Source organism: Lissotriton helveticus, chromosome 3_1, assembly GCF_964261635.1.
Source record: "Lissotriton helveticus chromosome 3_1, aLisHel1.1, whole genome shotgun sequence".
Taxonomy (NCBI): Eukaryota; Metazoa; Chordata; class Amphibia; order Caudata; family Salamandridae; genus Lissotriton; species Lissotriton helveticus.
In genome coordinates this window covers 1,057,666,908-1,057,686,604 of record NC_136061.1, presented here as the reverse complement: position 1 = coordinate 1,057,686,604, position 19,697 = coordinate 1,057,666,908, and positions in this window count along the sequence as shown.

The window sequence follows — 19,697 nt, the reverse complement described above, 5'->3', positions numbered from 1 at the left end:
AGTGTAATGAAAAGCTTATACATATGACCTTTTCATTGTTTTTGAAATGTTATTCTAAAAATAAATTATAAGGCCTAAGCAGGAATACTCATGTGATGAAGCCTGTCCAGGGAAGCACAAAACGTGAGGCTTGTGTCCAAGAGTGCAGTGGACAGGACTAAACTGGAGTAGTGTGCAAGAAAAAAATAAGCCTCATTTATAAAACCCTGCGTCAGTTTTGCGCTACTGATGCGTCACTTTTTGTGACGCATTGGCGGCATAAAACATGTGCCTTGTTGCGCCATATTTAAAAAGTGACGCATGTAGGTAGATGCGTCATTTTTTAAACCTTTTGCGCCACATTATACCTCTGTCAAGTGTAATGTACAGAGAGGGGTCATTTCTCCGCAAAAAGCCTCGTAATAATGACACAGTGAAATCTATGAGATTTCACTGCGTCACTTTTAGGACACTGTTACGTCAAAATCTTGCACCTGCCTCACAGCAGGGATAAGACTGAGGCAAACGCTTTCACAGGGGGCTTTCCCCATGTGATACGATTCTCACACCTAAGCAGGAGTGCAGATGAGATGAAGACTGTCCAGGGGAGCACAAAACGTGAGGCTTGTGTCCAAGAGTGCAGTGGACAGGACTAAACTGGAGTAGTGTGCAAGAAAAAGATGAGCCTCATTTATACAGCCATGCATCAGTTTTGTGCTACTGATGCGTCACTTTTTGTGACGCATTGGCGGCATAAAACATGTGCCTTGTTGCACCATATTTAAAAAGTGAGGCATGTAGGTAGATGCGTCATTTTTTAAACCTCTGCACTCAAAAATGTAAAAGCCATTCATTTTCCCCAAAATCGTTTTTGACATCACATTTAGGAAACACAGCACAGGTCCTATGTACAAGCATTCCATGTCATTACTGAAACCTCACTATTTTACAAAATACAATTCCTCTATGCAAACAAACTCAATATGCTTCCTACACTGAGTTAACACAGGTAACATCATTGTAAAGAGTCAAATTGACGCCTGTGTCTAAGAGTGCAGTCGGGGATAGGCTTCATGAAGCCTAGTCCACTGCACTCTTAGACACAAGCCTCACCACCTACGATCCCCAGGAAAGCCCTCTCTCCCACTACATTCTTGAACAAAGGCCTCACCTCCTCTGTACCTCTGGACATGCCTCACCTCATCTGCACAATCTACTTCCTAATCTGAGGTAACACAGGTGACATCATTGTGAAACACAGCACAGGTCCTATGTACAAGCATTCCATGTCACTACTAAAGCTTCACAATTTTATAAAATACAATTCCTCTATGCAGTAAAAACTTTTTACCAAGCATTATCAAAAAGCATGACACAAAGCAACATTAAAAAACCACAATTTGCTTCCAAATCTTCCCCATAGAGTATACAAGTCTCTATGTATATTAAATGAATCATAACTCACCTTTACAAATGCTATAGGAGATTCAGAACAGTGTCAGATACACACACCAATATTTCTTTAGAAGAGCAAAAGGTATGTTCTCCAGGCACTGCAACCATTAATGGCACAGAAAACCTCTGTTTCTACCCACATATTGCTCATGGTAACCAATCAAAACTCTTCCCTCTGTATTTTCAAACCAACACCCTTCCCCCCCTAAGCCCTTTCTACCTGTTACCATAGCAACTCCCTCCTCACTGAGCTCTCAGATTTAAAATTGTATTCTACAATGTTGCAAATCATCTCAGCAAGGATGTTTGACCTGCGAATACACCAGCTTAACTGGTGCAATGTTTCTTTAAATGACTTTTTTTAACCATTCAAATTACTTCTTACACAGAACACAACCATGCACCCTAACTTTCAGTTTTCAACTATCTCAATCTACCAATCATTGCTTGTGATTCAAGAGCACTGAAACTCCACAGGTTTTTTTTTGCAAACTCCTACTGTTCCAACTGCCATTTTATTCCTACACTTCATCTGACTGCACCAGAACCTCCTCTACCATGTATTCTGTCTGGGTTATTGGACATAGCTATATCCACTGGGCTCAAAGGTATGCAGCTACCAGAAATTTTCACAACCTTGATTTACCAAATGTGAACATTAAATGGATTGGCCAGAGAGGATTGAAATGTCACCAATTGATACCATTGGTGAAAACCTTTTTGCATTTGCCACACCCTAACCTCATAATTCTGCACTGTGCTGGAAATGACTTAGGCACTTTGACTGGGGTAGGTCTGGAAATGCTTTTTAAGGACACCTTTGAACAATTGATGGCACTTTTTCCTCAAACTGCCTTGGTATTTTCCAATATATGCCAAAGACAGAAATGGAACTGGTCCAACCAATTTTGTCCACAATTTGAGAAAGCACGGAAACATGTGAATAAATCTGTTTCTGCTTACATGAGAGACTATGGAATGGGTTCAATATCCAACAACAACTTGCATTACAACATGCAAGATATCTACAGAGGAGATGGTGTGCACTTCTCAGATGAGGGGAATAGAATATTCCTCCTGAATTTAAGATTGTGCATTGGTACCTACTTGTAGGTACCTAAATCAGCCACAGAACCCAAAAGCCCTTTTCAGGGCTACCCTATCTCTGATCACTCCAAATGATTATCTTTTTCTAACTTGTTTTACTATTTTTCACCATAGTACGCTGCCCGGTACGCTTCCCGGTGCGCGTACCGGGCGCTCCCCCCGCGAAAAAAAATATATATATATTTGGGGGCCTATATGGGCCTCCTAAGACCCCCTCAGAAAACCTAGAGGGTCAGGGAGTGCCTACCATGCCCCCTTATACACATTCCCAACGTTGTTTGTCCTCCATTTTCTGTCTCAAATCTACCGAAACAGAAAATGGAGGACTCCCGTAGCGCTGCCGGTACGCGTAATGGGGCGCGCACCGGGAAGCGCTCCCAAAAATTAAAAAAGTTAATTTACATAAAAACCACTGGAGACACTTTCACCAAATATAGAACAGGCCATACTACATACCAGTCCCTACCATTTTCCCAAATTTGGTGGAATTCCATTGAGCCATTTGGCCTGTAGCCCTCTCTAAATATCCTGAGGTGAATTACTTCACAAAAACACATCTGAAGTGTTAGAATTTACAACCAATTAAAATGTTACTTTCATTTTCTACTATTATTTCATGACATTTGATTGGTTATGTACATGAATATATATAAACAAAGAGAGGGACACACAGCCATTTTGACTACTACTTCCTGAAGTACATTTCAAAAGCATTTCCACTGAGAACTTAAACTTCTTTTTGAAAGGTAAGATGTTATTTTGAAAACTGAAGTATGTTGCGCACTTTAAGTTAATTTGGAAAACATTTTCTGATAGTTATATACTATCCCTCTGTAATAGTTATAGATTGAGATACGCGTCTCTGTTATAGTTATGGATGGAGTTAGGCTTGTCTTGTATAATTATGAATTTACTTAGGCTTCATGATATACACTTTTTTATATTTCTACTTCCAGCCTGATACCATACACTGCCCAAAGATAACTTCACTGTTAAAAAATCAAAACTACCTGTATGAACTTAAACCCAACAGTGCCCTATCTCTACTGATATATTTATTTTTTAGGCAAATTACAGCAAGAAAATGGAAGGAGAGAAAAATATTTCCTTTGAAATTGTACTGGAGAGCAACAATGAACAAGTTATTGAACCCAATGAAGACTTAGAATTCATGGATCAATCACAGGACTATGAATTAGTTCAATGTGTGGAAGCGGTAGATTTGCTAATTCAAAATGGGGACATTTCCGACAATCTGTTAATGGAAGTTATGTTAAATTTGGAAAAAGAATCTGACAAATAAATTTATATTTAATAATTCTAAACTTGTTTCAGACATTATTCATTTTTATATGTAATTCATAAACTAGTACCAAATTGATTATAATGTAAAGTCAGATTTATAGCATACTGTGCAACTTTTTTATGTTACATAGTAATTTTGCTCATAGATACTTCCTTTCTCCCAATATATTATCTCCAATGTCTATTTGACATCTCTTTTTCATCTCCTGCCTCCATGTTGTTTCTGCTTTCCTGACAGACTATGATGTGGATTCCATATAGCACAATAACTTCTGTAACAACATGCAAGATATCTACAGAGAAAACGGTGTACATTAAATTTAAGACTCAGCATTGGTACCTACATGTTGGTACTTAAAACACCCAAACAACACAACAACTCTATGCAGAGCTACCCTACCTCTAATCACTTTAAATTATTATTTTCCTGTTTCACTGGGTTTTTCCCATGGTACGCTCCCCGGTGCGCGTACCGGGCGCTCCCCCCGTGAAAACCGAAAAAAAGTAAAACATTTTTTTTTACCCGAGGGACCCTTTTATGGCCCCCACATCAAACCTAGGGGGTCAGGGGGTGTCTACCCTGCCCCCTTTTGGTTATTTCCCCCTTTGTTTTTACCACCTCTTGTGTCTCGTCCCTACCGAGACACAAGATGGCGGCCGCTCCGGACTGTTTCGAATGTTAACAGACACCCGAGAGCCAATCAGCTTTCCGTGCGCAAGTCGCGTGGCGCGCCCGGAGCGCTCACCGGTGCGCGTACCGGGGCGCGGCTATAGATATATACATTTTTTTGAACCTAAATTACTCAAAATCCTCTGGAGCACATATCTTGAGACATAGCAAAGGCACATCGGGCTACCAGTCCCTACAATTTTGCCAAGTTTGGTGAAAATCCATTCAGCCGTTTGAGCTAAAAGTGCGACCGACCGCCCTACGGAAATTAACATGGGGAAAACACGTTTTGTGGCCCCCTGTTTATCTCGGCCCCCGCTTGATTAATCCCCCCCAACCTTTCAGGGAAGGAGTGGAGCACCGCGAAGCAAAGTTGCTGAAAATTTCAGGCAGATTCCTCCACCGGCGCCAAAGTTATTCCAAATAGAATGTTACGATTTCCCTATGGAAATCAATCCTAACTATAACTACCTACTAGTGACCGCCAGTAGGTAATATATATATATATATAGGGATATGGGGTGTGTGGCCATGTGACTGGTTGTATGGGTGAGTGACTGGCTGTATAAGTGGCTGTATAAGTGTGGGAGTGGGTGTGTGAGTGCCTCTATGTAGGAGTGAGGGGGTGTGTGAGTACTGTATGCATGTGTGAATGTGTATGTGAGTGGTTGTGTTGGTGTGTGAGTGGGTGTATGAGAGGTTGTATGAGTAGTGAGTGGGTGTGTCAGTGGTTCTGTGGATGAAGGTCATCAGTCAATCAATCAATCAATCATGCCATTTGTATAGCGCACTACTCACCCGGGAGGGTCTCAAGGCGCTTGGGGGGAGGGGTATGCTACTGCTCGAACAGCCAGGTCTTGAGTTGTTTCCTGAAGGCGAGATGGTCCTGGGTCAGCTGAAGGTGGATGGGGAGGGAGTTCCAAGTCTTGGCAGCCAGGTAAGAGAAGGATCTTCCTCCGGCGGTGGCTCTTCGGATGCGTGGTACGGCTGCGAGGGCGAGGCTGGTGGACCGTAGCTGGCAGGTGGGCGTGTAGAAGGTCAGGCGGTCGTTGAGGTACTTGGGGCCCAGGTCGTGGAGAGACTTGTGTGCGTGGGTGAGGAGCCGGAACGTGATCCTCTTGTTGACGGGGAGCCAGTGCAGGTTCCTCAGGTGGCTGGAGATGTGGCTGCGTCGGGGGACATCCAGGATGAGTCGGGCGGAGGCGTTCTGGATGCGCTGGAGTCTTTTCTGTAGCTTGGCTGTGGTTCCGGCGTAGAGGGCGTTTCCGTAGTCCAGTCGGCTGGTGACGAGTGCCTGGGTGACAGTCTTCCTGGTCTCTGTCGGGATCCAGCGGAAGATCTTGCGAAGCATACGCAGGGTGTTGAAGCACGATGAGGAGACGGCGTTGACTTGTCTGGTCATCGAGAGGGAGGGGTCCAGGATGAAGCCCAGGTTGCGTGCGTGGTCGGTTGGCTTGGGTGCGGTGCCCAGGGCTGGGGGCCACCAGGAGTCGTCCCAGGCGGAGGGCTAAGATCCCAGGATGAGGACTTCCGTCTTGTCCGAGTTCAGTTTCAGGCGGCTGTCCTTCATCCACTCGGCGACGTCTTTCATCCCTTCGTGTAGGCAGGTTCTGGCGGTGTTGGGGTCTCTGGTGAGGGAGAGGATCAGCTGGGTGTCGTCGGCGTAAGAGATGATGTTGAGGTTGTGCTGGCGTGCGATGGCTGCGAGAGGTTTCATGAAGATGTTGAAGAGGGTGGGGCTGAGTGAAGATCCTTGCGGGACGCCGCAGATGACTTCGGTGGCCTCGGAGCGAAACGGGGGGAGGCGGACTCTTTGTGTTCTTCCGGCGAGGAACGAGATGATCCACTCCAGTGCCTTCTCTTGGATACCGATGTTGCTGAGGCGCTGGACTAGGGTGCGGTGGCAGACCGTGTCGAACGCAGCGGAGAGGTCCAGGAGGATGAGGGCCACTGTTTCCCCCTTGTCGAGCAGGGTCCGGATGTCGTCGGTGGCTGCGATGAGGGCGGTCTCGGTGCTGTGGTTGGCTCTGAAGCCGGACTGCGAGGGGTTGAGGGATCCGTTCGTCTCGAGGAAGGCGGTCAGCTGTCTGTTGACGATCTTCTCGATGACTTTAGCAGGAAAAGGGAGGAGCGAGATGGGGCGGAAGTTTTTGAGATCGGTGGGGTCCACTGTAAAGTAAAGTCCACATTTGTAAAGCGCACAATCACCCGTAAGGGTCTCTAGGCGCTGGGGGCCGTCGGGAAGATTAAGCGAGCTATTGCCCAGAGTCACATGGTGCTGAGCTAACCTGCCGCTGGAGCCGGGGATCGACCGTGGTCCCCAGATTCCAGCGTCAGTCGCCCTGCCCGCGGCGCCACACCTCTCCGGTTTCTTCAGGAGGGCGCTGATCTCGGCGTGCTTCCAGCTCTCCGGGAAGGTGGCGGTGTTGAAGGAGGCGTTGATGATGTTCCGGAGTTGGGGTGCGATGGTGGAGTCGGCCTTGTTGAAGACGTGGTGTGGGCAGGGGTCGGTCGGTGATCCAGAGTGGATGGTGTTCATCGTGCGGGCTGTGTCTTCGGTGGTCACCGTGGTCCAGGTGCGAAGGGTGGCGGTGGGGGGCATTGGTTCGACGGTTGGGTGCGTGGGTGGGGCACCGAAGCTGTTGTGGATGTCGGCGATCTTGCGATGGAAGAACGAGGCGAGGGAGTCGCAGAGGTCTTGTGACGGAGTGATGTCGTTGGTGCCGGTGCTGGGGTTGGAGAACTCCTTGACGATAGTGAAGAGCTCTTTGCTGTCGTGGGCGTTGTTGTCCAGTCGTTCCTTCAGGGATTTCTTCTTGGTGGTGCGGATGAGCTGGTGGTGCTTGCGGGTAGCGTGTTTGAGGGCGGTCATGTTGTCGGTGGTCCGGTCGAGGAGCCAGGCTTTCTCGAGGGTGCGGCAGGTCTTCTTGGAGTCCTTGAGGTCGTCGGTGAACCAGGATGCCTTCTTGCTTCTGGGTCTGCTGGGAGGGTTCTTTAGTGGCGCGAGGTCGTCGGCGCAGGCGGTCAGCCACTGTGTGAAGTTGCTGGCTGCTTCGTTGGGGTCCGTTGTGTTGGCGGGTGGGCTCTGGCTGAGGGAGGTAGTGAGCTGGTCTGCGGTGATCTTGCTCCAATTCCTGTGAGGTACCTGTTGCGGGTGGTGGTGGGTCGTGGATCTTTTGAAGCTGAAGTGGACGCAGCTGTGGTCGGTCCAGTGGAGTCCGGTGGCGTGGCTGAAGGTGATGTACTTGCTGGAAGAGAAGACGGGATCAAGCGTGTGGCCGGCGTAGTGGGTGGGGGTGTTGACCAGTTGCTTGAGTCCGAGGTTGGCAAGGTTTTCCAGCAGGTCGGTGGTGTTGCGGTCCTTGTTGTTCTCCAGGTGGAAGTTGAGGTCCCCGAGGAGGATGTAGTCAGTGGAGGGGAGGGCGTGCGGGCTGATGAAGTCTGTGATGTCTTCACTGAATTGTGTGCGTGGTCCCGGGGGTCTGTAGACGAGGGTGCCTCTGAGGGTCGTCTTAGGGTTGGTGTGAATCTGGAAGTGGAGATGTTCGGCTGCGGCGAAGGAGTCGTTGGCGTCGGTCGTGATGCGGATGGTGTTCCTGTGGACGATGGCGATGCCACCTCCGGTCTGGTTGATGCGGTCCCTCCTGATGATCTTGTACCCGTCCGGGATGGCGATGGCGATGTCGGGTGCAGAGGAGGCGTTCATCCAGGTTTCCGTGAGGAAGGTGACGTCCGGTGATGTAGCGTCGAGGAGGTTCCAGAGTTCCACGGCGTGTCTGTGGACGGAGCGGGTGTTGATCAGGATGCACTTGAGGTGGTTGCTGCTGGTGTTTGTCTTGGCGGGTGCGGGGCAGGTTCGGAGGCAGGTGAACTTGCAGGTGCAGCAAGTGAAGGGTCCGTGGGTGCGTCTCGGGGTGGCTCGGCAGCAGGCGTGGGTCTGGCCGGCATTGAGTGCGTTGAGAGTGGCGGCGTCGTAGGTCAGTCGGGTCGTCTTGCCTCGGCGAGGAGGGCCAGGGGTCCTGGCGCTGGGCGCGGGCCAGGCGCAGACGGGCTTACCTTTGGCGCACCTTCGGCGATCAATCGGCGCTCCCGCTGCGCGCGTCCGCTGCGCGGTCGCTCTGGGGGCGTCATAAGTAAGGAGCCGGGAGGGAGAAGCAGCTGGGTGGCGGGAGCGGGGCGGCAAATGGAATCACAGGGGGGCGGGCCACAGGGAGGCAGCGGCGGGAAATTCCAAGAAGCAGCGGGCAGCGGGAAATTCCCAGGAGCAGCGGGAAATTCCCAGGAGCAGCGGGCAGCGAACGAAGGAATCTGCAGGCAGGAGGCGGCAAAGGCAGGCAGGAGCGGCAACAGTGAGTGGGTGGGCTGAGCGGTCAGTGGTGTCATTTGAGATGTCTGACCATGTCATGAGTGATGTAATATGTGAGGTCATAAGCAGTGCATTGCTGTGGTGCAAGTTATAGTTAGGTCCGATAACTATGACTGCTGAATTTCACTGGCTTTTTACGAGTGAAATCTGAGCCTAATTATAACGTCCCTGTAACCTTTGCTTTTTCAGTGAAAAAAATAAATATATATATATATATATATATTTTTTTTTGGGGTTGAATGTAAATGTATAAGCCTAAATAGTGATTCCCCTATGAGACACCCTGCATATACTAATTTGGGATCAGATTCAGATCCGGATCAAAACGCTTTATTTGAAAAAAGATTGCGCTGTGGGATTAAGGCAAGATGAGGTGTATATGCCAGCCGATGCACCAGGTAATGACTTTAATAAAAAACACATGGACTTCAAGGGGCTTACAGTAGATGTAAAATAAAGTTCAGTCCAAAACTTGAAATGAAAGGTAAAGGAAAATTTGAGAACAATTGTAAAAATGTATAAAAACATAAAAATGTAAATGTAACAATTACTAGAGCTTAACACATGAATTATGAAAAATTTACTTTTCTAAATTGTGAAGTATGTTGCCTATGTTATCATGTGATTGTGATAGTGTGTTTCCAAAACAAAGTTGGTATCAAGGCTCTGTGTGTGATCAAGGCAGAGGGATCCTGCCTAAACGCATCATAGCCCGGAATTAACTGTATAAAGAGTTACCTGAAAGCTTGGGACTGTGGTGTCATTTTCTGTCAAGGAAAGTTGGTGTGCTGGAGTTGATTGTGGATATATATATATCCATCAAGTCTCTCTCTCACAGAGGAAGCGAGATGCACCTTTCCGTGATTTCAAAGCTTTTATTAGCTATGTGGCAGCAATTACACCTCCTGATGCATTTCGGTCTCTACTAGACCTTTATCAAAGGACGAGGGTGCTCCGGCTTCTGGGCTGTAACGGCATTTTGCAGGTGGGGTGATTTTTTAAAGAGGTCTGGCCCTCTAGTGGATGTCTCAGTGGGTTGCCAGTCTCTCAAAGCCTGCTGGTAATCGTAGTTCGTTTCCGTGACTCCCAGTATTTCCTAGCTGGTTAGGAGTGCCGATTTCTTCACGCTGCAAGTTTTCACGAAATCCCCACAGCCCCTTTTCGGCTGTAAGGACACATCCAAAGTCCAGTCCTTGGAGAGCGCTCGCTTCCCTAGTTTTGCTTCGGAGGTGTCACAGAAAGCGGTCCCAGTCAGGGCAATGCGGCGCTACTTCTGGAGGTGCAGTCTCGAGGCAGAACCAAGCCTCTAAATATCCATCAAGTCTCTCTCTCACAGAGGAAGCGAGACGCACCTTTCTGTGATTTCAAAGCTTTTATTAGCTATGTGGCAGCAATAACACCTCCTGATGCATTTTGGTCTCTACTAGACCTTTATCAAAGGACGAGGGTGCTTCGGCTTGTGGGCTGTAACGACATTTTGCAGGTGGGGTGATTTTTTAAAGAGGTCTGGCCCTCTAGTGGATGTCTCAGCGGGTTGCCAGTCTCTCAAAGCCTGCTGGTAATCGTAGTTTGTTGCCGTGACTCCCAGGATTTCCTAGCTGGTTGGGAGTGCCGATTTTTTCACGCTGCAAGTTTTCACGAAATCCCCACAGCCCCTTTTCGGCTGTAAGGACACATCCAAAGTCCAGTCCTTGGAGAGCGCTCGCTTCCCTAGTTTTGCTTCGGCGGTGTCACAGAAAGCGGTCCCAGTCAGTATATATATATATACATAAATATATTTTTCACTGACATTTTTCAGGGACGTTATAGATAGTTGGGCATTTCACTCTTACAAAACCAAAGAAATTCAGCCGTTTTAGTTAGTTCAGCTAACTATAACTCACACCCCCGCAGTGCGCCCCGGAATTGCACTGCTTATGACGTCACTTATTGCATCATTCATGACATGGTCATTGACATCACTGATTTCATCACTGATGACATCTCAAATGACATCACTGATGACATCATCCAGTGACTGTGTGTTTCTTTAAAGTTTAAATGTGTTTTATATATATACCAAGGTATATTGAAGAATGAGTGTGTGTATAGGTGTCTGGATGGAGAATTTAGTAGGTGCGTGACTGACTGTATAAGTGAGTGAATAAATGTGTCTTACTGAATACATGGATTAGTAACTAAACTGTGTGAATGTCTGTATCTGTCTGTCTGTTGTTGTGTAAACTGCTGAATGGGTTGGTCAGTAGCTACATGAGTGTCTATATGGGTTATTGATTGGTTGCCTGAGTATTTGTATGGGAGACTGAGTGTGTGTGTGGGTGGGATGTGTGTGACTCTGTGCATAGATATTTGAGTGGTTGAATCACTGGGTGTATGGGTTCAAGAGTACATGTGGAAACAGCTGTATTTTTGGGTGAGTGTGTGTATGAGTGTATTGATAAGTGAATAGATGTCTCAGTGGTACACACAGAGGCACTGACACAACCAGTCACAGACCCACGCAAGTACTTACACAGCTACTCGCACACCAGTTTTTTTTTTGCTGCTTGATAAAATAAATCACACTAGAAGGACTTGTGCCCTGGCTGTCTTCCGTGTTTTGGTTGATAGCACATTGTCGATACGAGGAGACTTGTATGGAGTGTTCTCGAGGGCTGATCACCCGCTAGGGCCGCATTCTGAATAGGCGAGGGAATCGGCTATGTATGAAGGATATATATATATTTATACATATATATTCATATTTATTTATGCGTGGTAGGAATGTTGACGGTGCTACACTCTCCCATACTGGTCCCCACCAGTATTGGGATTGTAATATTTAAATAACTTTACTGAGATCTTTTCTTGACAACATTCATTAAACATACAATAAACATTCTTGTACTGTTTCTTTGTGTCTTTTCTTAATCAATCAATATATTCCATACATAAATTCAAAACAACTTAATACAGAAAAAATAATACACAATTTCCTTTTAAAAAGTTATAAATTCTTAAATACACTTTACATCACGTTTAACCTATACATACTTGCGCTTAGTATGCCATCATAAGAAATATCATCAATGACACCTTAATTTCGATCAAATGAGATTATTTCATATGAACACATGAAACAGAAAATAATAGTTCTCGTGTTATTAGCTACATGCACCTCAACTTTATTATTAGTCATCGCCCAGGGGAATCCTAGTTTAAGTCTCATGGTTTTATTTTAGGTATTCCTACTCTGTGATCTGTATCCATAATTAATAATATTTCAAACAGTGAGCACCCTTTCTACATACATATGAATGATAGCTGAGCGTTTTACCTTTTAACTAAATTATTATCATTTGTTGTTGAATCCTATGGGATAGGACATTTATTTAATCTGTTTTGTATACTTTTTGTTATTACTGCAAAGGGTACAGAGAAAATGAATTATGTAACCAGAGCTTAAATCTATTCAGTGATATCTTCCACACATGAACTTCCTAATATGTGCCCATACTTTAGTATATCAATGTGCAGGCCATTCAACCCTTATTCTAGAGTTCTTATTCTCATTTCTCCAATGCACTTTTCACTTGTTCCACAAAGTGTTTTATAGTAATTGCCCAAAGAAAATATATGGACTGCCACATCAATTATCCTTATTCTCCTTACTCTCACTCTCTTCATTTTTGCTTAAAATTTTTGGGGATTCTCACCTGTAGGTAGTCTTTGCAATCATGTTTATATATACATCTAATCTGAACAGAAAAGTCAGATATCAATCCCCGATAAGGGATACAGCAAATAAAATGGATATAATGCACCGTCACAATTACAGTCCGAATTATCATTATTCATTACATATTCCTGTTAGAGGGGCATCATATTTTACTTGCTCTATATTAATGTGTATCTTTACTTTCTCGTTGTTAAATAAAGTGTTAATGAATTTCCAGAGGCTTTATATGAAATATATGAATATATGTTATACTGCCATGTTCGCATCCCAAACTTAGGGATAATTTCCTTACAACAGGCATAGGTTGTGTATTTATTTAAAAACAGTGTGGACTATTCTCAAAGCAATTCTACTCTTACATGTTATATCAGGTATTCACTTTTATGAACCTCTCAGGTGTTTTTGCTAAAGTTATTACCCTTACATTTTATGCCTCCTTTTTCCCAAATGTAGCTCACCAAATATAAATGGTAACTTGGTTAAAGGTGGCTAAGTCTTAAATCTATGAACATAAACCCTTTGTACACTAATCGCAGCATTTTGGCCATCATCACGTCTGTTCCTCCATGTAACTAGAAAGTGCTCCCGGTCCTTCTATTTATACTTTGTCACTAATTGAATTCAACTCACCTGTGCACGCGCGAAAAGCTGTAGTCTTCTTTTTCTATTATTTTTGATTATCAATAACTTCTGTACCCCTTTCATTTGTATTCAGTAAAGTTGTTAATAAAAAAATTAAAATGTACATTTTTGAACCATCCCTCATTCTTTGAAAAGTATTTGTTTTTTTATTTTTTTATTTGATCTAGTCCCCTAATGGAACATATTGTGATATAGAAGATTTAGCGAAAGTACTACGCATAGAATCTGATAATTGTATTAATAGTAATTTAAAACCGAAGTCGAAATTTATTCCAACCATAAAGGTGGATAATGTAATGGATGTTTTTAATAATCTAGTTATGCGTGATTTTGATAAATCTGTTTCAAGTAAACATATGTATAATCTTAATAAAGATGAATGCACAGCACTGAATGATTTACGTGGTGTTAAATTGCGATTCTCCTATTACCATGACTAGAGAATCTGGATTTCATTAAAGACACGGAGGCTCACATTATGCATAAACCTTTTAATGCATCTCTAAGCAGCCGCATACATCACAATTAAAAGGTTCCATAAAGAACATTCATAACAAATAAAGGGCATGAGCCAACAAGACACTGCCTCTTTTAAATGTGGAAATACAGAGAAGTCCAGTAAAAAGAACAATAAACTCCAAAATATTCGAATAACTTCAGAAGACTTCATCTTGAAAAAATCCGAAGAAGCCAAAACTGCAGAAGGATCCAATCATCTTGAATTTAAGAAGGATTATCTGAAAAGGAGAAAAAATGTAAACTTGGAGCAAACCAAACTAAAACATAAGATAATAAAAGAATAAGATTGCATCACAATGAATACAAATGCAAGAAGTTAGATGTAAAACATTAGAAAAGGTAATACATAGCTGTAAACATAGTAACATCACATCACATCCCAGGGAGGGATGGGTGGGATAATGTGAGCCTCCGTGTCTTTAATGAAATCCAGATTCTCTAGTCATGGTAATAGGAGAATCGCAATTTCATTACAAGAACGGAGGTTACATTATGCATGCTGGTAGCTTTGTAAAACAACATCAGACATATGTTCTATAGGTTTACAGTAATGTCAAGCAAATGTGCTAGCGTTTGACCAATCAGCAGCTTTAAGAATATTGTCAAGCTTACCACCAGACAAGAGGGATTTGCTGGCCATAGCACCCCTAAGAGAGTGAGCCTGAAACTTACGTAAGTCAACACCTGCTAAGGACATAGCTGTTTTAACCCACCTAGCAATGGAAGTGGAGGAAATAGCTTTATGAGGTCTAACAAAGGAAATAAGTAATTGATTGACATCAGGGGGTCGAAGAAGAGACATTCTCTGGTCATACTCCTTTAAACAATCAACAACGCAAAGTTTAGGACAGGAGTCAAAGCGGGGATAGAAAATAGAATCGGACTTAGTTCTTCTATAAATTTCAAATTTCACACCAAACATGTTGTAGGACCTAAAAGAAATGTCTTAAGCTTTACCATCGGATATTCTTCTACATGAAATAAGGCAAAGAAGAGAGGCAAGTTTGATAGTGAGGAGTTTCCTGTTAAGGGAAGTGTTATCAGGCCAGCTGGTAAGCTGGTAAAAAGTTCTAAAATCAAGTTAACATCCCAAAGAGAATCATACTTAGGTTTTGGAGGTCTTCTTAGACGGATGCTCTTCATAACTCTACAAATGATAACATTCTTACCTACCGTTTTACCATTCACAAGAATATGACCAGCAGATATAGCAGATCTATAGCAATTGATGGTTCTATAGCTAAGACTTCTATCTAATTGTTCACATAGGAAATTAACTACATCAACAATAGGCGCCTCAAGGGAATCCAGATTTCTTTCCACGCACCAACGAACCCAGGTTCTCCAGATACTGTTGTATCTGTAGTGGGTGCCTGGAGACCATGATTCTGAGAGGAGAGTTGAAGCTGTAGACGAAAGTCCTGAGATCTCATTTGATCTCCTGACACTTTCCAAGCAAGAAGGCTCAAACTCCCTGTCTGTATTAGAGGATGAATTTCGCCATCTACGCCAGTTAGGAGATGATCGAAGCAAGGGATTAGGAAGGGAGTGTGGCAAGCCAGCTCTAGAGCTGTTGGGAACCAAGCCTGAGAAAGCCAGAAGGGAGTCACTAGAACAATGGAGCATTGTTTGATTCTCACTTACTGTAAGGCTCTTTGAATCATGGCAAAGGGGAGAAAGGCATAAGCCTTTAGATCCTTCCAGGATTGGAGAAAGGCGTTCACGGCTAGAGCACCGGGATCGGGCATCCAACTGAAGTATTTTTCCAGTTGAAAAGTTAATCTGCTTACAAAGAGATCTATATCCAAAGGTCCCCAAACTAAGTTCAGACAGTTGAAAATGGTAGTGTAGAGTTTCCAATCGCTGTGATCTTTGAGGAATCTCGAGTTCCAGTCTGCTGAGATGTTCGCTTTCCCTGGAAGGTATTCTGCTTTCAGAGCAATTTTGTGTTCTAGGCAGAACATTCAAAGTTTTTTTGCCAGATTCGAAAGCTCCGCAGACTTTGTGCCACCTAAGCGGTTTATATAGGCTTCTGCAGACATGTTGTCCATCTTCAAAACGACCGATCTTCCTTGCAGGGAGTGTTTGAAACTCATCAAAGCGTAAAGACCAGCTGTGAGTTCCAAATAATTTATGTGTTGAGAGGATTCCTCCATTGACCAAGTTCCACCGGTATTCTGGTCCAGAAGGCAGGCCCCCATCCATGCAAGCTGGCATCTGACTCCAGAACGAATTCGGGTTTGGCACCGAAAATCGCTTTCCCGTTCCAAGCTTCTAGGTTTTCTAACCACCAGCTCAGTTCCAGCTTGGCATTTAGGACTAGGGAGATATGATCCTCGTACCAAAGACCGGATCTTAGAGCCTTCACTTTCACTCTCTGGAGGGCTCGATAATTCAGGGGTCCTGGGAATATTGCTTGGATAGAGGAAGAAAGAAGACCCAGGAGTCTTGCGAGTTCTCTGAGGGGAAACACTTAGAGTTTCAGGACACGACAAATTTCTTTTTTGATTTTGGTAATCTTTTTTGAGGGGAGAAGAAGGAGACATTTGGATGAATCCACAGTGAAACAAAAACATTCCATTGACCTTGAAGGGGTCAGAACTGACTTCTCCTTCTTGATGATGAACCCTAAATTTTCTAGGAGGTCCATAACTGTTTTCAGGTCTTGAGAGATTTGAGAAAGTTCTTGAGAAATAATTAGGATGTCGTCTAGATGGATGATCAAACGTATACCTCTTTCTCTTAGAAAGGAGGCTATTGGTCTCATAACCTTGGTAAAACACCAAGGGGCAGAAAAAAGACCGAAAGGAAGGGCTTTGAACTGGTACAATCGATCTTTCCAAAGGAATTGGAGAAAGGGTTGATGAATTTCCGCCATAGGAATGGTGAAGTAGGCATCTTTCAGGTCTAGTTTTACCAACCAATCTCCTTCCAGAAGGAGATCCCTTAAAAGGTGAATCCCTTCCATTTTGAAATCCCTGTACACCAAAACTTGTTGAGATGTTTTAAGTTTATAACAGGTCTCCATCCCTTGTCTTTTTTCTCCACGAGGAAAAGGGTGCTTATGAACCTGAGTTGCTCTAGGGGAACTTCTAAGATCGCACCTTTCTTGAGCATGGAAAAGATCTCTTCCTCTATTATTTTCTGCTGTTGGGAGGGGATCTGGAAATTTTTTGGAAGAAAGGACTGAGTCGGAATTTCTGTGAAATCTATTTCGAAGCCTCTGACGGTGTTCAGGACCCAGGGATCTAGAGTGATTTTTTCCCAGTTCTGAAAAAATAACCTGAGTCTCCCTCCCACCTCTGAGGGGAAAGAAAGAGGGGAAGGAGGGGTGAGAGTACTCACTTGTTGTGACATCGGTGGAGGATTGACCGCGTGATCTATATCCTCTTGAGCGCATGCCACATCCTCTCTGGGGAAAGAACTGCGAGTTGTTGAACTGCTGGAAGCCTCTTCCGAAACCTCTTGATCTTGCGGAGGGCCTTTGGTTAAACCGTCCGGAAGAGACGCCCCTTCTTCCGGCCCAAGCAAAAAGGTTGTTATTAAAAACCTTACGCATGTTCTGTTGGGCTTTATCCAAAGCCGTAAAGGTAGAGACATATTTTCCGAGAGTTTTTATGAGATCTTCGCCAAACAGTAAACCTTTGGGATTTTGAGAGGTCTCCTTATCGGCCATGTCTGAAAGCTTAGGATTTATTTGGTTAGCACAACTCTACGTCTCTCAGCATTCAAGCTGGCATTAGCGTTCCCAAGGAGAATTAAAGCTCTCTGGCTCCAGCCTCTGATTAAATCAACATCAAGGGGGGTACCATTGAGGTGGCTCTCCTCTGCTGCGTCGATAATCCTAGCAAAGGGCCTAAGACATCTAGGACACGGTCCTGACAGCCTTTGAGGGACCTCTCCATGCCTTTGCGAGGATCCCGTCCAAGTTTAAAAAGGAATTGTATTACTTCGGGGTCCAAATTAGAAGTTTGGCAGACCTTTTCATCAATGGAAGGTCTGTAGCACTCAGCCCGTAGGATATTGCGAGTATTGCGTTCGAGAGGAAATCTTAACCATTTATTAATACATTTAGACACGTGCTTGTGAGGCCACCATTCAGAACTCCTAGGGTGTTTAAGATTGAGGGGAGAGAACATTTCCTCCCCGAGAGGATCAAGAATGGTATCTTTTGTACCAGAAGAAGGAGGGTTAAAAAGTTCCTCATCGTAGTCATCATTTAAGTCAAGGATATATTCGTCGGGTGAGTCCGAGGAATTGTTATCTCTGAGGTCATTGTCAAGCGTAAGGTCATTAGCACTTTGATTTTGTGTGCCGCTAAGGACACCACAGTACCTTGTGCCGCGAGGGACACCATAATAAGTCGTGCCGCAATGGACACCATGATGAGTCGTGCCGCGAAGGACACCAAGATGTATTGAGGTGCGGGGACCTCCCAGATATTGTGAGGTGCGAGGACCTCCCACAGTGCTGTTAGGGGCCAATTGTTCAATGTTTTTGACCTTCTTTGATCTTTTACCCCTCAAATCATCAAACTCATCCTCATCAGGAGAGATAGATCTCTTGGAAGGCATCACCTTCCTCATGGAATTACGCATGCAGGATTCTACTTCATAATTTAATACTCTCTTAAAGTGTTCGCTTTCGACATTGGGAATAGGGGCAGAAGCACCCTCAGAATCTGACTCAGACATGAGTAATAATGAATAGGGGAGGTTGATTGTTTCAGAAAAAACATATATAGTATGTAAATATAAGGGGCGGAGCTAAACAAGGAGAGGCTTTTTTATATATATATATATATATATCAATGAAGGCCAATAAATTCAAATATTAGGTCAGAATTATGTCAAAAGATAAGACTTGCGTTTTCAACGAGGTGCAGCTGATCGCGAAGTTCGAGTAACGGACTCGAAATCGCTCGCGATCAGCTGCAACCCCAGTGGCCATGGAAACCGGCATCACGCGCCAGCAAATGCCATAATGCTCGTCGCTAGGGGAAGGAAAGAACCTTGGCAACACGCTTACGCGACGGTGTTGCCGCCGAGGTCCTTTCCTCTAAACAACATACAAGCCCTACTTGCGCTTGGAGGGCGATCATTACACGGCTGCCAAAAGATCAGAAATGCGATTTAAACGCACGAGGACAGCAAACGAGGTCGTTTTACAAAAAGGTCCGAAAAGAGGGAGGCAAGTGGCAACTTTAATGGTAACAGTAAAATATTGCTAAAGGACGGCGAATACTTAGGACGGCGAATACTTACGCGCCTGAAAGTAAAAAAACGTTAGGAAAAAGGGGGTATATATACAAGCGCTGATCAATATGTATAAACGTAAAGTAATGACCAAAGGGAAGGAAGGAAAGGGGATTTCCATAAATTGGAAATCAGTATGGAGGCAGATGGGAAAGAGGAGGGAGGGAATAATAGCCCAAACCACCAAATACCACCAAATAATGCCAGATAATAACATTAAAGATGATGCCAGATAATAACATTAAAGATAAGGTAACAATGAAAGGCAATTTATCTGCTCAGAGCCGTATTTAAAAGAGGCAGCCTCTTGTTGGCTCATGCCCTTTATTTGTTATGAATGTTCTTTGTGGAACCTTTTAATTGTGATGTATGCGGCTGCTTAGAGACGCATTAAAAGGTTTATGCATAATGTAGCCTCCGTTCTTGTAATGAAATCCATCATTATAAGGCAAGCAGACATGGCAATATAACATATATTCTTATGTATCATATAAATACTTAGGAAATTTCATGACACTTTAATTTATTTAACAATGAGAAAGTAAAGATACACATTATTATAGAGCAAGTAAAATATGAAACCCACCTAACACGAATGTATAATGAGAATCCTGACTGTAATTGTGACAGTGCATTATATCCATGGTATTATGCCCCTTAATGCACTGCTTATGACCTTAC